Source organism: Chiloscyllium plagiosum, unplaced genomic scaffold (genome assembly GCF_037043375.1).
Source record: "Chiloscyllium plagiosum isolate Xiang-an unplaced genomic scaffold, Cpla_swu_hap1 HiC_scaffold_6, whole genome shotgun sequence".
Taxonomy (NCBI): domain Eukaryota; kingdom Metazoa; phylum Chordata; class Chondrichthyes; order Orectolobiformes; family Hemiscylliidae; genus Chiloscyllium; species Chiloscyllium plagiosum.
The window spans coordinates 93,284,943-93,306,399 of NW_028270144.1; the positions used below are offsets into that span (position 1 = coordinate 93,284,943).

At 42.7% G+C, this 21,457-nt stretch overlaps 1 long non-coding RNA gene across 3 annotated transcripts; it reads right to left on the minus strand.

The window, feature by feature from the left end:
* Window positions 1-2,467: 2,467 nt before the first annotated feature.
* LOC122550785 (uncharacterized) lies at window positions 2,468-21,456 on the minus strand. 3 transcript variants are annotated; one of them, XR_015757450.1, is made up of 3 exons: window positions 20,595-21,456; window positions 10,268-10,367; window positions 2,468-3,582 (listed from the first exon to the last, which is right to left on the minus strand). It is a non-coding gene; the product is annotated as an uncharacterized LOC122550785 (long non-coding RNA). The 3 variants fall into 3 exon arrangements; XR_015757448.1 differs by lacking the exon at window positions 20,595-21,456 and adding an exon at window positions 4,513-4,635 and having other exon boundaries at window positions 10,268-11,042; XR_015757449.1 differs by lacking the exon at window positions 20,595-21,456 and adding an exon at window positions 4,509-4,635 and having other exon boundaries at window positions 10,268-11,042.
* Window position 21,457: the final 1 nt, after the last annotated feature.

The window sequence follows — 21,457 nt, forward strand, 5'->3', positions numbered from 1 at the left end:
TCTAGCAATTTCTGTTTTTATTGTTGAAGATCACTACGTTTGAAGGGAAAGGTAGGTTGGTGTGGGGATGGAGGGAGGTAGCTATGTGGCTTAGGAGATAGGGTGGCCGGTGAATAAGTAGCCACGTAAGTCTATTAATGGGAGAGAGGCCTGTGTTGGGTTGGGTTGAGGGCTGTTGGTTGTGGTGTTGGTGTTGAGTCGGCTAGAGAGTTTGTATGGACGGGCAAGGTGTTTTGGGTCCAACAAGCTGAGGGACAGGGTGGGGGAGAAGTATTGGGTCAGGATAATGACATGTTAGGGTGTGGAACAGAGCAGGCCTGACAAGAGGAGGGAGGGTTATTAATTGAGCAGTAATAGGGTCAAGTACAAGCTCATGGAACTTATGCAAGATTTATTTAAGATAGTGTGTCAAAAAAGGCAACTCAGGAACAGGATATTTTAGATTTAGTATTGTTAAATAAGGAAGGCCTAATTAGTAGCCTTGTAGTAAAGGAGTCTCTAGCCATGGACAAATAATTTAAAAAGTGATCATAACATGATAGAGTTTCTTATTAAGTTCCAAAAGTAATTAGTTATGTCCAAACAAAGCAAACTATGTAAGTACGATTTGGAGACGCCAGTGTTGGACTGGGGTGTACAAAGTTAAAAATCACACAACACCAGATTATAGTCCAACAGGTTTATTTGGAAGTACTAGCTTTCGGACCACAGCTCCTTCATCAGGTGGTTGTGGAGAATAAATTCTGTGTCTTACAATTTTATTCTCCACAACCACCTGATGAAGGAGCAGCGCTCCAAAAGCTAGTGCTTCCAAATAAAACTGTTGGACTATAACATGGTATTGTATGATTTTTAACTATGTAAGTATGAGAATGAATTCATTATGCTAAATTAGAAAACCTCATTCAAACATTTGATGGCAGAAAAGCAACAAACAATCAAAGAATTATTGCATAACTTGCTACAAATAGATAGACAAGGGTAGTAAATGCAAATATGTAAAAGAGGAAAGGGTTTTTACAGTTGTCAAAATCATACTGAGAGGATTTTCAAATTCAGTAAATGATGATCATAATTTATTTTTAAATGACTATGTTCACTGGATATGGACACTGTCCAGGTCAGCATATACTTTCTATCCCTATTGCCCTTGACATAGTAATTTTTATAAATGACCTGGAAGAGGGGTTAGAAGGTTGGGTGAGCAAGTTTGCGGATGACACGAAAGTCGGAGGAGTTGTTGACAGTGAGGAAGCATGTGGCAGGTTACAGCAGGATATAGAGAAGCTGCAGAGCTGGGCAGAAAGGTGGCAGATGGAATTCAATGTAGCTAAGTGCGAGGTGATTCACTTTGGGAAGAATAACAAAAAGATGGGGTACTGGGCTAATGGTCGGATACTTGGTAGTGTGGATGAGCAGAGGGATCTTGGTGTCCATGTACACAGATCTCTGAAAGTTGCCACCCAGGTAAATAGTGCGGTGAGGAAGGCATATGGCGTACTGGCTTTTATTGGTAGAGGAATTGAGTTCCGGAGTCCTGAGGTCATGATGCAGTTGTATAAGACTCTGGTACGGCCGCATCTGGAATATTGTGTGCAGTTTTGGTCGCCATACTATAGGAAGGATGTGGAGGCATTGGAACGGGTGCAGAGGAGGTTTACCAGGATGTTGCCTGGTATGGAAGGAAAATCGTATGAGGAAAGACTGAGGCACTTGGGGCTGTTTTCACTAGAGAAAAGAAGGTTTAGGGGTGACTTGATTGAGGTGTACAAGATGATTAGGGGGTTAGATAGGGTCGACAGTATGAACCTTTTCCCGCGTATTGAGTCGGGTATTACAAGGGGGCATAGCTTTAAATTAAGGGGGGGTAGATATAGGACTGATGTTAGGGGTAGGTTCTTCACTCAGCGAGTCGTTAGTTCATGGAATGCCCTGCCAGTAACAGTGGTGGACTCTCCCTCTTTATGGGCATTTAAGAGGGCATTGGATAGGTATATGGAGGATAGTGGGTTAGTGTAGTTTAGGTGGGCTTGGATCGGCGCAACATCGAGGGCCCAAGGGCCTGTACTGCGCTGTATTCTTCTATGTTCTATGTTCTAGTACTGGTGAGTCACTTCACTGAACTGCTGCAGTCCATGGGGTGTCAGCACAGCCACAGTGTTAATAAGAGAAAGATCCAAAATTTTGACCCAGTGACAGTGAAGGAATGGTAATTGGTTCCAAACCAGGATAGTGTGCGGCTTGGAGGAAAACTTGCTGATGATCTCATGCATCTACTACCCTTGTCTACCTAATTCCTAGAGGTTGTGGATTTGGAGGAGCCTTCATGAGTTGCTGTCATACATCTTGTGGTTGGCACACTCTGCTGCCATTTTGTGCTGGTGGTGGATGGAATAAATATTTAAAGTGGCAGATGAGGTACCGATCAAGCAGCTTCTGTGTCTTGGGTACTGTCAAGTTTCTTGAGTGTTGTTGTAGCCGCACTAACCCAGGAAAGTGGAGAGCATTCCATTACACTCCTGACAGGCTTTGGGATTGAGTAAAAGAGACAGAAGAAGAAACAATGAAGAACAACGTACTATCACAAATATGTAATTATGTTCTATATTTTATAAAGAAGATTAATTTGAATGGATTATTATTACTCTGAACATCCAAATGGCTGATAAAATGGCTGTTGGTGCATATACAGATTGGGCCAGAATCATCAGCTTGTCACAAGTCTTTGGAATCTGCCTCCAAGTTCTCTGTTGGTGCTATCATGTTCCACGTGTAAGTCACATCAATGCCAGTTCATATGCAGATTTCCCATTTTTATTTCAGAGTAATCAGTTATGCGTTTATTACTTAGTGGTGCCTCAGCTTTTTCTCATAGTCCATTCTGGCTCCTCATGCCAATCCACCCCAGGTGGGACAAGGGGAAAGTGGCTGCTAAGGAAGAAGAAGCACCTTGATTCCTGTTTAAGTTACTAAGAAATCTGGCCTGAGCTCGAATCAAGCCCCTCAGAATTCAGTATAATCAGCAGCAGTACGTACTTGTGTAATTACATCGGTAGCACCACGAACAGCTCCTGTGCCCTGTAACTGGGTCATGACAACACTGCAACACTGTGTTCTTGAGCATGTATACTTGTTTCTCTACCTGACGATAGCACTCACAACAAACGCACTGTTCTAAAATAGTCACAGTATTTTTAAAAATGCTGTCAGAAGTCACATGGCAGATTCTTATCGATTCACTTCAGACCGAAAAAACAGACAGACTGATGTGTTATCTCAACAGCACCATGAAGAACACTAGTTGGAATACAATTATTGTTTTGGAAATACAACAGATCCTGAAAGGCGTGAGAATTAAAAATCTTCTTAGACATCTAATGTCTGGAAGAATTCCCCACACAGTATTGCCCTGTGATTGAGTTTGCATTGAAGGCATCAAAAGTTTTCATCAAAAGTTAAAAAGCAGCAATTAAACGACTGTAAACAGCATTTTGAAGTCATAACTCCCCAGGAAGGTCAGGGACAACATCCTTCAAGAATCCTTGGCTCAACTGGAAGGCTTTTCAGAAATCGATCACAGTTCTGTTGAAGAAACACAAAATACAATGGATGCTGGCCATCTGAAGTAAAAGCAGAAATTACTGGAGAAACTCAGCAAGTATGGCAGCATCTGTGGAGAGAGACTGTTTTGTGTCCAATGACTTAATTCTGGGTCCTCACTATTATCTGTTAGATAATGAAAAACATTGAAAATTCTGATGAGCAATTCCTTTGTGTCTGGAACCCTCCAAAAACATTGGAGATTTAAAATTAGAGACAGCCAATGGTCCCGATTCACTGAAACTTAATGGTTGCCCAGAATACATGAAACAATTAAAAACCTAAATCACAACTGCCCTGCCTCACTTCATCCCTGCGGCCCACTGACATCCCCAGGCCGAGTACCTCCCACCTAACCTGACAACTCCATCCTCTCTTGAAAGTCCCTATCCCAACCTTACTCTGACCTGATACCAGCCCCTGACTTAACAGTTTCCCTAGCTTGACATCCGATACCCACCTCAACCCGACACAATCTGACATTCCCTACTCTGTGATGTTGCACACCTCCTTTCATTTCCAATTTCTTCATCAATGTTCTTCCTGCTATTGTAATTACAGATAAACAGCCTGTAGACTACTCCCAACAGTGTTTTGTTTCCCCTTGTTGTTTCTTAACTCCATGCAAAGTATTTCTCCATCTTGATTTTCTGAGCTAAGATCCCTTCTCTCCACTGTCTTTATACCAGTCATCATTATCGGGGCCACTCCAATTCCTTCTCTATTTTGCCTAGCTCTTCTTAAAATCAAATAACCTGATGCATATTTCCAAAATTTAATTATTCTGTAATTCTTAACCATTATTAGAGGAAACCTAGTAATTTCTATTTGTATTATTAAATCATTAATGCTATTGCAAATGTTTCTGTTTGCATCTCCTTTGTAAACTGCAAGCAAAATACACAAACCTACTATTAGTCTGGGTAGTAACAGTGTTCCTGGAAGATCCTATGAGAATAAGGCCACTTTTTCGCTTGGTCTTTTCTTTGAGAACATTGCTTCTTTAAATCACACTGGTGGAGGCGACTCCATATTCTGTTGTACATTTAGGAAAGTACAATAACTGGAGCAGCAAGATTCAAATTACTAGTACTAGCAACAAATTAACGTTAGATACTGATGCAATTATCTGTGTACACTGCATACCTCTGATATGGACTTGTATTGCTAATGTTAACACCCTCATCAAGATGAAGTGGGTGTGAGTGGGGCAGGTACCAGTTTCATATTATCATATGAAACAACAAAGTACTAAAACGATGCATGCACACCCCACTCTCTATGCCACCTCATTCTGCCCTTGAGATGGCTGTGGTAATGAAAAGGCCATCTACATCTCCTTCTGGAAAATACCTTTGCAAAAATAGTCTAGAGAGAGATACAGTGGTTTATCCTGAGATGCTTTGTGATGCAGGAGACTGTGCTTCATGGCGTGTTCCCTGGGATACATAAACCGATATAGACAGCAACTGCCAACTAGTAGACCATCAAATCAGTGAAATACATTATTTGGTCTGCCTGAAACTTTTTGATTCTCCAGTGCAAAGAGTTGTTCTCGATGGAGTGTTCTAGAGTGGTACATTCCAAGGTTCAGGACTACATGCTGAGGCATACATTGAAGGCATAGTAATGAAAGGCCACTGTCTAAGGCCTTTCTGCCATAATATTCTGAGGGTCTGTTAACTTTTAGAACTCTCATAGCTCATATTGGAATGCAAATAACTTCTTGTCATATTTAATAAATGTCCAATTTTGGACATGTGACGATACAGGACAGGTGAATTTTGTCCTGGATTTTGTTTAATGAAGAAAGGTTGAGACAGAGGCACTGAACAGTCTGCTCAAATCCATTAAAGTAAACAGCTTGTGAAGGCTTGGGTTTTTTAAAAGTTGGAGCAATAAAAGCAGCCTGACTGGGTGAGGTCAAGCTCCCATAGAGTCAGGAGTTTTAGTTTTAGGTTTCTGCATTGCAGGGATCTTGAAGCTGGATGTGGAAGCTCTCATTCCTCTCTCTGTTACAGCTATAAGTTGGGGTACACTTCCTGCTGCTAGAATTGCACGTGAGATAATCTATTTTACTGAATTTATCTTTGCTAAGGGTGTGTTTATGGGATGTTACTGTATTGGAACAGTTAATTAATAGGAATATATCTATTATTTTCTTAAGCATTCAGAGTTACAGTTATGCTCATTCTTTTATTTTATTTTGTCTGTATTTTATTGGTAGTATTAAAATAAAATGTATTTTATTTTAGTAATGAGTAGTTTGATCAATTGAATTGCATCTGCAATGTAATGTCTTATACTCACCTTTAAAATAAGAAAAAGTTAGCATCTAGAATATCTTCTTAATATATTTTGATGGGGTCTGGTCTGGTCTATAACATGTGGGTGAAGGCACCTAACAGCACAATGTTCCAATTTAAAATTTGATAGCTTTTATTTTATTTTCTGTATTGTCCAACTTGAACTGTTTGGTAATGCATTTATAGATAATTTACTAATAAAGTTTTTTGGGGCAAAAACAGACAATGGATTCTGTAGTGTTGGGTTTTGCAGCTCACAAGCTGTAAGGAAACAGGAAAGAAGAACTGATAAGGCATCTCTTTGGTAATTAAACTTATGTTTTGAACAAACACTCCACATGCCAATGGTTGTTTTTGCAAAATCTGTGGAATCTTAGCCTCTCAGTATGAATATTTTAGCACCAATCTTCAATTTGTAAGGAAATGTTTTCAGACAATTAATTTCAATTTTGCAAGAAAGATTATGCATCATGAATATGCTTTGATGTTCAATTTAAAACCAGATGTGTTGCTCCTTCACCTATATTTACATCCTGAAATGTAGAAGCTAATGATTGTTTTTGTTGGGCCCCTATGTTTTAATAACTTCAGTGAACTCTATTCAAAATAATAAAGGATATATCATCTGAACAGCATCGCATCAAAACTCATAATTAGAGTTTTGGATTTTATCTCAGGTTGAAACATTTAATTAAATTTGTTATGTTATAGCAAATAAACATTGTAAGATCTTCTATTGATATCTTGTGCTTCTTTCTGAATAATGTAAGAGTGGTCTCATTGAATGGCAAAGTCCAAGGACAACATCGCCGATGCCTGTTCCTATTTCCTTTGCTCTTATGTTAAATTCACAGGTTGTCAATTACACGGTCTTCTTATAAATCTTAGAGTCATAGAGTAATACTGCACGGAAACAGACCTTTCTGTACAACTCATCCATACCAACAATAATCCCAAACTAAACTAGCCCCACCTACCTGTGCTTGGCCATATACTTCCAAACATTTCTTATTCATGTACTTAGCCAAATTGCCTTTAAACATTAGGAGATTTGACATAAATATCATGAGTTGCTAACTATTTACTAAACCTCAACCATATAGACTGACAGTTATTTAATGAACTCAAAATAGTGACATTTTTAATCTTGAATAGATTAACACTCTTTACAACAATTATATTACTCCTATTTGGCTGTAGCAATGTCAGGAACCAACATTCCGTCGTCTAAAAGAATATCCAATCTGAAATTGAGGCAGGACACATTTAGCATCAAGAGTTCCTGCCTAAGACCAGCATTTTACATTGACAAATAAGGAGCTTAATGCTTAATTTAGAACCCTGTGCGGGGGGGGGGAACTGAGATATCTAGTCATTTGGGCCTGCTCACACAAATGTGAGCCTCTCCTGGAAGGTTTAGTGCCATTCTTTTGTGTGGGTATTGTGTGTGTGTTGTGTGGGTGGGTTGTTTATATTCACCATGGAGCTCTCTCATGGAAGAATATGTAACCAGTCCCAGGCTCAACACAGAAACGTGCTTTGGTAGGCCTAATTTCCAGCTTCTTCCCAGTCAGTTCACATGAGCAGATCTTTACTGGAGAAAGAAAATGTAAAATCTTGCATTCAAAGAGATCTTGTGTGAGATTATGTGAGAGGCTGAATTTAGCTTAGAAATCTTATCTCTCATGACACATTTATGAGAAGTGGCATGCCTATATGCTTGAAAGCAGTATTTAACATTTAAACATATACAAGTGATGTTGCATTACCCAGCATTCTTCCACACTGTAAGGATTCTATGATTTAAATAAATTGTTTATAAACACAAAGAAAAATTAAATAAAGAACTTGTAGGTCCCTCTAAATACAGGATTACATTCTATTCAAACATCCTGACAATCTCATCTCAAAGTCTGAAGCACAAGAAATTTCTAATGTGCTTATATATTTTACTCACTAAACAACAAAACAATTTGCATCTATATAGCACTTTTAATACTGTAAAGCATCCAATGGTTCATTGCCAGCACTATCAAGCAAAATTTAACGTTAAGTTATATACAATTACAAGCCAGATAAATTAAAGCTTAGACGAGAGGTTTAAGATCTTAATGAAATATAGGGAGGGAATTCCACTGTTAGGACCTTAACAGTTGAATATATCACTACCAATGGGGAGCATTCAAAATTGGGAATGCTGACATAGTCCAAATTGGCTGAAAGCAGATATCTTGGGGAGCTGTAAGGCTGGAGAAGATCCCAGAGATAAGGATTTGGAAACAAGTATGAGATTTTTGAAAATAATTATTAGAATCAAACTTTTTAAAATTATACTGAAAGTTAATGCTACTTCTGTTAGATAAATCCAACGTGAGAACACCAAAACTAATATTTAGTCATAGAATTATAGAGCCATAGAGATATACAACACAGAAACAGACCTTCCGATCCAACTCATCCATGTCAACCACATATCCTAGATGAATCTAGTCCCATTTGCCTGTATTTGGCCCATATCCCTCTGAACTCTTCCTATTCATATACCCACCCAGATACCTTTTAAATGTTGTCATTGTGCCCAGCCTCCACCACTTCCTCGAGCAGCTCATTCCATACACACACGACCATTTGCATGAAAAAGTTGCCCCTTAGGTCCCTTTTAAATCTTTCCCCTCTCACTTTAGACTTATAGCCTCTAGTTTTGGACTCCCCCACCCTGGGGAATAAACCTTCTATGTAACTTAAAATATATTTAAAATATATTTAAACATTGAGTTAGAGCTTCATAGAAGACCCTGGCTCCATTTCATGCATTTAAACGGTCCATGAAATCAAAAGATTTGTCATTCTTTCAGGATAACACACTAATTAGCTAGCTCACAAAATAGTACCAGTTAAATGGCATCATTTTTGATGAAATTTAAAAAAATTAGAACATTAAACTCATCAGTCTGCAAAGTTAGCAAATGCATGTTATTCTGTACAAATGGAATTTTGAATTCTTGAAGAGTAAACAGTATTTGCGAGACAATCAGGACTGCATTTCATTGCTGAACTCAGCAAGTGGGATTCTACAATTGGCTTTATCACCCACAGAGGGAGAAATTGGATTCTTACTCCTGATAATTATAATTTGCAGCAATGGATGGAAAATTAGTAGTAATGGATTGGCCCAATGTAACATACCATGCTCCATTTTCTTTTCCATTGCTTTCTGAATTGAAAATATACAAACTGCAGTCAACCCATAATCCTTAGTTTCTTCCTTCCCCATCCAACCCTGAGAAAACTGAAAATTACCGCCTGATCATTGTTGTATGACTCATGCTGATAGCTATCTTCTTGTGAGTATTGGTTGAGAAAGGGTCTAGTTTGGCTCTACTTCCTTTCTTGGCCTGCTAATGCAAGTTAACAGTTTTCAGAGGTATGAGGGAGGAGGTTTTGCCACAAATGTTAAATCCCATCAAACTCTCCACAAACAAATACTGGAGCTTTCAAGAGATGAAGGGAGCATCTAAGAAACACAGTAAATAAATTGCAGCATAATATTTCTGAATGTATTCTCTAATATTCCATAATTAATTGCCCAATTTTCCAAACCAAACTCAATAACTTTTAAACATGATAATAGTATCATCAAGTGACAGCTTCATTTAGAGGTGAATGTATTAATCTTTGCACAAATCAAGGAGGCGATGGTAGTTTGATGGAAATTTACTGCACAAAGTGAAGACTGAGTGCTCCCAAGACCAGTGTAGCATCGATCAAGTATCAAGCAAAGTTCCCTATATTTTGCCCAACAAAGACATACAGCTAAAATAAATAAATAAATAAGACTCATGTATATTGAGGGTTCTCTGGAATTATGTACACAGCTTGACATTCCATCATGTAAAGCTCTACGCTAGCTGCATTATGTTGTTAAATTGATATATGGCTCTTAGCTCAGGGCCTAGGAAATTTGTAATTTATGGCTTTTGTCATGGAGAACACATCCAAATTCCATAATACAAAACTAAGCATTTTACAGTTAACGAAGTACTTTTGAATCATAGTCACTGTTGTACTGAGAGAAATCCAGCAGCCAATTTGGCAAAGTCTTGAAAACACGAGTAGGGCAATGGACTAGATAATTGTGTTGTTACTTGAGGGATAAATATGAATTAAGATATTAAGAACTCACCCCGTATCATTAAATTACCTCCAACAAGAGGAGCAGACGAGGCAGTATTTTTACACCTCATATGACAGCTTTAGGACAGTACTTTGTCTGGACTGCACTGTTTTCCCACTGAGAAGTGATTATGTTACCACTGAGTTTTGAAAATCACAAAGCTCTCAAAGCCTGGTAGGGCACTTACTGTAAATCATGTCTTTCCTGTTTGTACTTTTCCTGTGCTTCTTTCTAGCTTTTCTTGAAGTATACAGAAGTGTGAATTGCTCAAGAAAGTTTCTGACATCCTGTATGAACAGAAAGGTTAAAATTCTTTTGGTGAAGGATATGGCCAGGGAAATACAGTTACCGAGTGTAGCAAGGATGAAAGGTTTCTGTGATCAGCATTTAAACCATAGTGTCATTTTCATTCAGGTCACCAACATTGGTGTAGTGCTGGAATCTCTATCAGGAGGCATATGTTCAATCCCTATTCCTGTTGGACACATAAACAAGGATGGTTAGTGCAGTGTTCGGAAAATGTTACCATATGGCAATCATTGCTTTAGTGTTGAACATGCTGCTTATCTGATGAACCAATTCTCCATTTACGTACCTATTCAGTTGGACAGAAAAGGTGCATGGCAATATTAAAATGGAAGCATTGGAGTTCTCTCAGCAATTCAACCAACAATAACTGTTTTGAATTCTCAGTTTATACATAAAGAAAGACAGCTGCTGTAAACATTGAGATTCTATTACAAAGTATAAAGACATGGCTTTTCTCATCCTCGTCAGCTGTGTTTGTGTTTAACTTTCTTACTATTTTTGACAACGATGTTTTCAAATTACCAGGTAACACTATAGTGTGCACTACCTTTTGTTCTCAGAAGTTATCAGGAAAAAATTAACCTTCTTTCTCTTGTTATATAAAAGAAACCAAATTACTTTAAAAGATTCCTAAAGTTGCAGGATTTCACTTCTTCAGTTCTCTCCCCAAAGCTAGGTCAAACCCTAAGTGCTACAACCTCTACCACAGGTAAGACAAGGAAAGACCTGAATTCACCCCAGCCAAAATGAGGATTCAAACTCCATGTTATTGGCACCAATCTGATCCACATCAACTCTTCAATCAAATGCTTTGGCAACATACTGTGGCCTGGAGATATGGATAAAGATGGTAGAAGCTCCAATTGCTTTCCATCTCGTGGCTGATTAGGGACGTCTCCCATTCTTACCATCTCCCAGTGAAGTACATTTGAAGGATTTACAAGCTGACTGCATTACAAATACATCACTTTACAGCAAGATCTTGAGTTGGACCTGAACCCAGACCATGTATTCCTCTTGTATTTATAAGAGCCTTTAACATCATAAAACATTTCTAGATGCTTTTGGACAACCAGGATTGTCACTATCTGCTGCCAACTAATTCTGTGAACTGTAATTACAAAGCCATGCAGGGTGTTGTAACTACATTCTAATACATGTTCAAAATGGCTAACTGTGTTTATCTTTGGTCAACAGATGTACAGAATAAGCATGGCAATCTACTGGGGAAACTGAGTCTGTTTTTGAGATACTTACTGTGTACAGTTTGAGGATTTAAGAGAATACGATTGCCAATTTTGGTCCATTTTCTACCATAATATACTTTATTAATTGAACTTGTACATGAAATTACAATAGAATTAAAGAAATGATGACCCACAGAAGGCCATTTGATCTATTGTATATTTGCTAGCTCTCTGGAAGAGTAACACATCTACACTTGTGTGACAATACTGTGCCTTCAAGAGATGTTCTGTCCTGTTTCTCTTGAAGAAGGGTGTTGACACCATGGTGTCAACGTGTCTGTCTCAGAAGCAACTGGTAAACAGCTCTGAGCTTCCTAAATGTGATTTTTAAAGTAAGATAAATGAAGCATGAGGGGTGGAGTCACACTCACATAGACCCAGGGTTTTGCTTTCAGTTGGGGAATTGGTTAGTTTGGGGAAACTGATAGATACAGCTCTCTTTCTCTCTGTTACAGTAGAAAGCTTGAATTCTCTCTCTGCTGCTAGGTTATTTCTTTCATTGCTGCTTTCTCCTAGCCTGGAGTCGAGATAGCACGTGAGCAATATCTATTTTGCTAAATTTGTCTTTACTGACGCTGTGTTGAGATGCTTCTATATTGAAATGGTTGACGATTAGTAGTTAAATAACATATTATTGTATTAAGTATTTCAATAGAGTTAAAGTTATGCCAATCCTCTTTTTTGTTTGCATTTTAACTGTGTTGTAAGAGTAAAGTGTGTGTTTGCTTTAAGCCAAGTGGTGGACCAACTGAATCACATCTGGAGCACAGCGCCTTATACTTGCCTCAAAATAAAATAAAAGTTAGGGTGCAGAATACCTTCTTAATATATTTTGAGGAGTTTTGTCTCGTACATAATACCTGCCAAACAACTTTTTTTCTCTAGCCCTGCAAGTACTTTTGCTGAAACAATTAATTAATTCTCTTCTGAAATCATTCACTAAACCTGCTTCCCCAACACAATCAGTCATTGCATTCCAGATGCTAACCACTTGCTGCTTAAAAAGGTTTCATTCCTGTCACTGTTGCTTCTTCTTCATGTTAAATTGGTGTCCTTTGCCTTTCCACCTTTCTTTTGTAAGGAATAAGGAGATGTGGTTAAAATCCAGACACAGACACGGTGGACCCAAAGGGCCTAGTCCTGTGGTGTACTGTTCTATGTTCTATATCAACTCGTCTAGACCCCTCATGATCCCGAAAACCTCATATCAAATCTTACTCTTCCCATCTCAAGGGGAGAAGTTTCAGAATTCCAGACTTTCCATATAGCTGAATTTCCTCATCCCTGTTTAGATTCTATTTAATTCAAATGTAGCAGTTTGCACAGTGCAATACAAATCAATTAATTTAAATATAGTACATGACCCTCAAGGGCACCTCACTCCACTTACAATGCAGACTGCTTCTACACTTACTTTTAAAAATCTATTTCCTGATGTATATACCTCTAGGGGTTTTACAATTACCAAAGCATCTTGGAGGACAGTAGCCGGATCTCTAAACTGTACCTTTCCAGGTACTCTACGCTTCATTGTATCGCTCAGATTTGTGCCAGTTTGCAACACTTGGCCATGGATATCTACTTACACTGGAATACTAAAGAGTGTTTTTTGTTGATGTTGATGCTGTTCTAGCCGCAGTAGATGTTTATCTCAGTGTGCCATCTCTGGAATAGTTTGCTGAGTACAGACTGGTATCTTAAGGATGAACCTTGACAAATACCATTCTTTCACGATATTCCTTGAAAATGCATATTTCAGGACTAATTTTGTGCCAGATTTTTTCCACATACAGCAACTGAGCATCTCGTAGCTAAGATCTAGTTTTGTTTGTTTCTTGTATGATGTGAACCTTAACAGTCAGTCCAGCATATCTTGCCCATCCCTAATTAGTCTTTAGAAGGTTCTGGTGAGCTGATGTCTTGAACCATTGTAGTCCATTGTTGTAGGAACACCCACAGTGCTCTTAGGAACAAATTCCCTTCGGAAGGGATTTTGACCCAGAAACAGAGAAGGAACAATTATATACTTCAAAGACAGGATGCTGTATGATTGAAAGGGAACTGTAGATAGTGGTGGTCCCACTCTTTCTAGCCTTTATCCTTCTTGGTGATGGAATTTGTGGATTTGGATGATACTGTTGAAAGTGATTTACTGCAGTGCGACTTTTAGATGGTACACATGGCTACCACTAATTATTATTGGTAGGAGGATGAACACTGAAGACGGCAGATAGATTGCTGATCGAGCTTTGTCTTGGATGGTGTCAAGCTTCGTGAGAGTTAATAGATTTGCATCCTCCCAGTCAAGTGTGGAGTATTCCACCATATTCCTGACTTGTACCTTATAGATGATGAACAGGCTTTGAGGAGACAAGAAGTGATTTTATCACCAAAGAATTCCAACCTTCCTGTAGCCAATTCACTGTCTGGTCACTGGTACCCTAGGATGTTGCTAGTGTAGGATTTAATGATGGTAGTGTCAAGGGGCGATAGTTAGACTCTCTCTTTTTGAAGAAGGTCATAACCTGTCACGTGTATGGTGCGATTGTAATTTGCCACTTATCAGCCCAAGCCTGAATGTGACCAGATCTTGCTTTAAATGGATACAGACTGCTTCAGTATCTGGGAGCTGAGAGTAGTGGTCCAATTATCAGTAACTTTCCTATTCCTGACCTTATGATGGAGGGAAAGTTATTAATGGCTGTGCCTCTGAAACTATTAAGGAAGTCATGAAGAGATGTCCTGGGACTGAGATGATCAACCTCCAACAATCATAACAATCTTCTTCTTTGTGAGGTATGATTTGACTAGCAGACAGTACCCCCATCTCAATTTCCATTGATTTCAGTTTTGCTTGGAGTCCTTGATGCCATACTTGGTCAAAAGCTGCCCTGAAATCAAGAGTATGTACTGTCATCTCATCTCTGAAGTGTCGCTCTCACATTCACTGGTTTACTACAGCTATATGATCGTTCAAGTTCTTTGTGAATGCTCTCGTCTCTCCAAACTTTATTCCCAGCATCTTCAGTAAACTGATCTACCAGTGAAACAGACAAGATGTCATTCAGCCCAATACCCTGAGAACATGGCCTCACCTGTACTGCCATTTAATCTACATCATAAGACAGATTCAAACTCGTCAAATACGCTCATCATTCTGCAGACTGATTTGAGCAGAATACATGAATGTGCTCCATGTTCAGGAAGGCTTTGGGGTGAATGCCTCCACAATCTGAGATCATCACCTCTTATCTTGCAATCTTTCTGATGAACTCATCCAAAAGGTTTTCTTACAACACAGAAACAAAATACAGGAGAGAAGACAGCCTTGTCTGTTTTGAGATTTGATTGGAAAGTTTTTCATTTTAGGAGAAAGTGAGGACTGCAGATGCTGGAGATCAGAGCTGAAAAATGCGTTGCTGGAAAGCGCAGCAGGTCAGGTAGCATCCAAGGAGCAGGAGAATCGACGTTTCGGGCATAAGCCCTTCTTCAAGCTTTTAATTTTAACCTGTTTGAAGCAGTGCTACTACTGAGTATAGAGCAGTTGGATCTAATTGTGGATATTCTCCTTACATACTATTTTGGACAATATGCTCATCATGAATATGCATAAGATTCCATCAAAGCCCTTCAGATAGACTCAGCTGCTAAGGCTGTAATCTACTCTCTTGAGTTTATTCTGGAGTCTCACAAGGCCAGCATGAATTTGCTACTGGGTATGGCATAGGTCTGACATACATAGTTCAACAGCTCCAGAGTAGGCCTGACCTGACTGGTGATCCTGGATTAGTGGTGCTGGAAGAGCACAGCAATTCAGGCAGCATCCGAGGACAGGCAAAATCGACGTTTCGGGTAAAAGCCCTTCATCAGGAATAAAGGCAGAGAGCCTGAAGCGTGGAGAGATAAGCTAGAGGAGGGTGGGGGTTGGGATAGAGTAGCATAGAGTACAATAGGTCAGTGGGGGAGGAGATGAAGGTGATAGGTCAGCATCCGAGGACAGGCAAAATCGACGTTTCGGGTAAAAGCCCTTCATCAGGAATAAAGGCAGAGAGCCTGAAGCGTGGAGAGATAAGCTAGAGGAGGGTGGGGGTGGGGATAGAGTAGCATAGAGTACAATAGGTCAGTGGGGGAGGAGATGAAGGTGATAGGTCAGGGAGGAGAGGGTGGAGTGGATAGGTGGAAAAGGAGCTGGGCAGGTCGGACAAGTCCGGACAAGTTAAGGGGACAGTGTTGCTGGAGGTTAGAAACTAGGATGAGGTGGGGGAAGGGGAAATGAGGAAGCTGTTGATATCCACATTGATGCCCTGGGGTCTAGGTGTTCCGAGGCGGAAGATGAGACGTTCTTCTTCCATGCGTCTGGTGGTGAGGGAGCGGCGGTGGAGGAGGCCCAGCACCTCCATATCCTCGGCAGAGTGGGAGGGGGAGTTGAAATGTTGGGCCACGGGGCGGTTTGGTTGATTGGTGCGGGTGTCTCGGAGATGTTCCCTAAAGCGCTCTGCTAGGAGGCGCCCAGTCTCCCCAATGTAGAGGAGACCGCATCGGGAGCAACGGATACAATAAATGATATTAGTGGATTTGCAAGTAAAACTTTGATGGATGTGGAAGGCACCTTTAGGGCCTTGGATGGAGGTGAGGGAGGAGGTGTGGGCACAGGTTTTACAGTTCCTGCGGTGGCAGGGGAAAGTGCCAGGATGGGAGGGTGGGTCGTAGGGGGGCGTGGACCTGACCAGGTAGTCACGGAGGGAACGGTCTTTGCGGAAGGCGGAGAGGGGTGGGGAGGGAAATATATCCCTGGTGGTGGGGTCTGTTTGGAGGTGGCGGAAATGTCGGCGGATGATTTGGTTTATGCGAAGGTTGGTAGGGTGGAAGGTGAGCACCAGGGGCGTTCTGTCCTTGTTGCGATTGGAGGGGTTGGGTCTGAGGGCGGAGGTGCGGGATGTGGACGAGATGCGTTGGAGGGCATCTTTAACCACATGGGAAGGGAAATTGCGGTCTCTAAAGAAGGAGGCCATCTGGTGTGTTCTATGGTGGAACTGGTCCTCCTGGGAGCAGATACGGCGGAGGCGGAGGAATTGGGAATACGGGATGGCATTTTTGCAAGAGTTGGGTGGGAAGAGGTGTAATCCAGGTAGCTGTGGGAGTCGGTGGGTTTGTAGAAAATGTCAGTGTCAAGTCGGTCGTCACTGATGGAGATGGAGAGGTCCAGGAAGGGGAGGGAGGTGTCAGAGATGGTCCAGGTAAATTTAAGGTCAGGGTGGAATGTGTTGGTGATGTTGATGAATTGCTCAACCTCCTCACGGGAGCACGAGGTGGCGCCAATGCAGTCATCAATGTAGCGGAGGAAGAGGTGGGGAGTGGTGCCGGTGTAATTACGGAAGATCAACTGCTCTACGTAGCCAACAAAGAGACAGGCATAGCTGGAGCCCATACGTGTGCCCATGGCTACCCCTTTGGTCTGGAGGAAGTGGGAGGATTCAAAGGGGAAATTGTTAAGGGTGAGGACCAGTTCGGCCAAACGAATGAGAGTGTCGGTGGAGGGGTACTCTTGGGAACGTCTGGAGAGGAAAAAACGGAGGGCTTGGAGGCCCTGGTCATGGCGGATGGAGGTGTAGAGGGATTGGATATCCATGGTGAAGATGAGGCGTTGGGGGCCGGGGAAATGGAAGTCTTGGAGGAGGTGGAGGGCGTGGGTGGTGTCTCGAACGTATGTGGGGAGTTCCTGGACTAGGGGGGATAGGACAGTGTCGAGGTAGGTAGAGATGAGTTCAGTGGGGCAGGAGCATGCTGAGACAATGGGTCGCCAGGGTGGTCAGGCTTGTGGATCTTGGGAAGGAGGTAGAACCGGGCAGTGCGGGGTTCCCGGACTATGAGGTTGGAAGCTGTGGGTGGGAGATCTCCTGAGGTGATGAGGTTCTGTATGGTCTGGGAGATGATGGTTTGGTGATGGGGGTGGGGTCATGGTCAAGGGGGCGGTAGGAAGAGGTGTCCTCGAGTTGGCGTTTGCTTCAGCGATGTAGAGGTCAGTGCGCCAGACTACCACTGCGCCCCCTTTATCCGCTGGCTTGATGGTGAGGTCGGGATTGGAGCAGAGGGATTGGAGGGCTGTTGTGAGGGTGAGAGGTTGGAGTGGGGGAGGGGGGTCGACAGGTTGAGGCGGTTAATGTCCCGGCGGCAGTTGGAAATGAAGAGGTCGAGGGCAGGTAATAGGCCAGCGCGGGGTGTCCAGGTGGATGCAGTGTGTTGGAGGTGGGCGAAGGGGTCCTCGGAAGATGGGCGGGAATCCTGATTGTGAAAGTAAGCTCGGAGGCGGAGGCGACGGAAAAATTGTTTGATGTCACGGCGTGTATTAAATTCATTGATGCGTGGACGGAGGGGGACGAAGGTGAGTCCTTTGCTGAGGACTGATCGTTCGTCCTCAGTGAGGGGGAGGTCTGGAGGGATGGTGAAAACTCGGCAGGGCTGGGAGCTGGTGTGGGTGTAGAGCTGGGAGTGGGGTCGGAGCCAGTACCTGGAGTGGGTGTGATGGTGGGGGGAATGGGGGTAGAGTCATGAGCAGGGGTAGTGTTCCCCTCGGGGTTCTGGGGGGTGGGGATAGTGACAGTGGGGTCTGTGGGGGGCGTGTCAGCAGAATGCAGGTGAGTGGTGCTGCTGGGGGCGGAAGTGGTGGCAGACACGGCAGTAGGGGTGGTGAATGTCACTGAGCGTGTGGCATCAGCGATGATGTGAGGGGCGGAAGTGGCTGTGGGAGTGGCCATGATGGGGGCAGAAGTGACATCATCAATCAGCGTGGAGGTGGTAGCTGCATCAGCCGCATGGCTAATGGTGTTTCCGAGGCCATCAGTGACGACCGACTTGACATTGACATTTTCTACAAACCCACCGACTCCCACAGCTACCTGGATTACACTTCTTCCCACCCTACCTCTTGTAAAAATGCCATCCCGTATTCCCAATTCCTCCGCCTCCGCCGTATCTGCTCCCAGGAGGACCAGTTCCACCATAGAACACACCAGATGGCCTCCTTCTTTAGAGACCGCAATTTCCCTTCCCACGTGGTTAAAGATGCCCTCCAACGCATCTCGTCCACATCCCGCACCTCCGCCCTCAGACCCAACCCCTCCAACCACAACAAGGACAGAACGCCCCTGGTGCTCACCTTCCACCCTACCAACCTTCGCATAAACCAAATCATCCGCCGACATTTCCGCCACCTCCAAACAGACCCCACCACCAGGGATATATTTCCCTCCCCACCCCTCTCCGCCTTCCGCAAAGACCATTCCCTCTGTGACTACCTGGTCAGGTCCACGCCCCCCTACGACCCACCCTCCCATCCTGGCACCTTCCCCTGCCACCGCAGGAACTGTAAAACCTGTGCCCACACCTCCTCCCTCACCTCCATCCAAGGCCCGAAAGGTGCCTTCCACATCCATCAAAGTTTTACCTGCAAATCCACTAATATCATTTATTGTATCCGTTGCTCCCGATCCGGTCTCCTCTACATTGGGGAGACTGGACGCCTCCTAGCAGAGCGCTTTAGGGAACATCTCCGAGACACCCGCACCAATCAACCAAACCGCCCCGTGGCCCAACATTTCAACTCCCCCTCCCACTCTGCCGAGGATATGGAGGTGCTGGGCCTCCTCCACCGCCGCTCCCTCACCACCAGACGCATGGAAGAAGAACGCCTCATCTTCCGCCTCGGAACACTTAGACCCCAGGGCATCAATGTGGATATCAACAGCTTCCTCATTTCCCCTTCCCCCACCTCATCCTAGTTTCTAACCTCCAGCAACACTGTCCCCTTAACTTGTCCGGACTTGTCCGACCTGCCCAGCTCCTTTTCCACCTATCCACTCCACCCTCTCCTCCCTGACCTATCACCTTCATCTCCTCCCCCACTGACCTATTGTACTCTATGCTACTCTATCCCCACTCCCACCCTCCTCTAGCTTATCTCTCCACGCTTCAGGCTCTCTGCCTTTATTCCTGATGAAGGGCTTTTGCCCGAAATGTCGATTTTGCCTGTCCTCGGATGCTGCCTGAATTGCTGTGCTCTTCCAGCACCACTGATCCAGAATCTGGTTTCCAGCATCTGCAGTCATTGTTTTTACCTCGTTGATTTTAACCCTGACTGGTGATAGTCTTGGATTAATTTTTGTACCAAAATGAGCTATCCATTTGAAATTTCTTCCTTCACCCTTCTTTTCTTGTGCATAAAAGTGATGACGCCTTTTCTTAAAGATACTGATTGTGCTACTTACATTAAATATGCTTTCATACACTTTCAGCATGTCCAGGTTGCTTGAGCCTCTCACAGCCAAAGTACAACTTGACAAGTACCTTGTTGTCTTTGTCAAATCATGCAGAATTAGCAGGTGATCCTCTCTTTCTGACATAGGAAACCTCCTAGAATGAGAATAGGAAAGCCTGGGAGGCTGTGCTGAATGTGAGTTTCCTGCTGTGCAGCCTCATATGAAATAACTTGCTGATCCCAAATGTGTCAGCCTTTGAGGCTATTAGTGTTAAAAAGTGTGGCGCTGGAAAACCACAGCAGGTCAGGCAGCATCCGAGGAGCAGGATGGATCCCTTCATCAGGAATGTGCTGGGGTGAGGCGGGGTGCATGGGCACTGAGAGATAAGTGGGAGGGTGATGTGGCTGGGGGCTAGGTAGCTTGTAAGCTTTATCACCTGACTATCTTCTTCATTCATGCTCCTGATTCTAAGCTTGTGTTCACTTTTTGAAAAAAGAAATACAAGCATATCTCATCTTGGTCCACAGACCAGTCTTTGAACCAGAAAAAGATATTGGAGGACTCTGAGGCAACGAGTGAAGTCCCTTAACTAGGATCATTTTTGGAATTTGTTTTGGAATTGAGGCACTTTCCTCTGTCTCTTAACTTCTAAATACCTTTCAAAATAATGAACCACTTAATCTTTATCTTGATTACATCCCACCTGAGGATTGAAGAGATGTTCAATGTTATCCAATCTTTGTAACGCCCTTTGTGTTCCTTGATGTTTTCTGGGGTCAATGCCTGCCAACCCTCTAGTTCCTTATGCATAACAGTTGAACAGTGGGAGTCAGCCATTAAAGAAGAACATTGGGTTGACATACTGGTGTGTCTGAGCATGAGTGCTTGAAACGCAAACAGGAAGTAATGATCAGGTCGACCCCTGTATCCGCGGAATCATTTTCCACAGTTTCAGTTACCTGCGGCCCAAACATATTATAGGGGAACTTCCAGAACCAGGGACTGGTTCTTCCAATTCTGCCAAAAATCCCATTGAAATGAATAGGTTTGCTCCTATCCACGGTTTCGGGCTTCCGGGGTAGGTAATGGAACTTATCCCCCCACAGGTGTGGGGGAGCAGAACTACTGTATTTAGATAATCTAGACTCTGCAACCCTATTCAAGTGTAACCACATGGTGCTGCATCTGCAGCGTTTGTGAAGACCTTGTGGAGCCTGATATCTTTTATCCCCTGACTTAGCCTGAGGCAGACCACCAGCAGCATTAATGATCGATCACTAAACAAGGATAACATCAGTGAGGGCTGGGGTGAAGGGTCGGCCTCTAGGCCTCAACTGAGTTTCTTTTTCCAAACTCCAACAGATGTTGTCAGACTTCCTGATTTTTTTTTAAACTTCAGATTTTCAGCAGTCGTTGCTATGGCCCATATTTCATTTCCTTGGTGATCAAAGAATATAAAGCTCCGTGACTAGAGGACGCCAAACAGCACTTGATTATTTTGATTGGTAGAACTGATAAAACTGTCGTAAGTGAGCACGCTTATTTTCACAGAGCACGTGTGTAATG